The sequence below is a fragment of the Bison bison genome, unplaced genomic scaffold, assembly GCF_000754665.1.
Source record: "Bison bison bison isolate TAMUID 2011002044 unplaced genomic scaffold, Bison_UMD1.0 scf7180017864224, whole genome shotgun sequence".
Classification (NCBI taxonomy): Eukaryota; Metazoa; Chordata; class Mammalia; order Artiodactyla; family Bovidae; genus Bison; species Bison bison.
The window spans coordinates 633,789-634,977 of NW_011494796.1; positions in this window are offsets into that span (position 1 = coordinate 633,789).

Genomic DNA, 1,189 nt, shown 5'->3' on the forward strand with positions numbered 1-1,189 from the left:
TATTTTTTTTTATTTTTTAACTTTACAATATTGTATTGGTTTTGCCATATATCAACATGAATCTGCCACAGGTATACACGTGTTCCCCATCTTGAACCCTCCTCCCTCCCCCTTTTTACTTTACAATATTGTATTGATTTGGCCATATATCAAAATGCATCTGCCATGGGTGTACACGTGTTCCGCATCCTGAACCCCTCTCCCACCTCCCTCCTCATACCATCCCTCTGGTTCATCCCAGTGCACCAGCCCCAAGCTTCCTGTATCCAGCATCGAACCTGGACTAACGATTCATTTCTTATATGATATTATACATGCTTTAGTGCCATTCTCCCAAATCATCCCCTCCCTCCCTCTCCCACAGAGTCCGAAAGACTGTTCTATACATCTGTGTCTCTTTTGCTGTCTTGCATACAGGGTTGTCATTACCATCTTTCTAAATTCCATATATATGTGTTAGTATACTGTATTTGTATTTTTATTTCTGGCTTACTTCATGCTGTATAATAGGCTCCATTTTCACCCACCTCATTAGAACTGATTCAAATGTATTCTTTTTAATGGTGGAGTAATACTCCATTGTGTATATGTATCACAGCTTTCTTATCCATTCTTTTGCTGATGGACATCTAGGTTGCTTCCATGTCCTGGCTATTATTAACAGTGCTGCGATGAACATTGGGGTACATGTGTCTCTTTCAATTCTGGTTTCCTGAGTGTGTATGCCCAGCAGTGGGATTGCTGGGTCATAAGGAAGTTCTATTTCCACTTTTTTAAGGAATCTCCACACTGTCCTCCATAGTGACTGTACTAGTTTGCATTCCCACCAATAGTGTAAGAGGGTTCCCTTTTCTCCACATCCTCTCCAGTATTTATTGCTTGTAGACTTTTGGATTGCAGCCTTTCTGACTGGCGTGAAATGGTACCTCATTGTGGTTTTGATTTGCATTTCTCTGATAATGAGTGATGTTGAGCATCTTTTCATGCATTTGTTAGCCATCTGTATGTCTTCTTTGGAGAAATGTCTATTTAGTTCTTTGGCCCATTTTTTGATTGAGTCATTTATTTTTCTGGAATTGAGCTGCAGGAGTTGCTTGTATATTTTTGAGATTAGTTGTTTGTCAGTTGCTTCATTTGCTATTATTTTCTCCCATTCTGAAGGCTGTTTTTTCACCTTGCTTATAGTTCT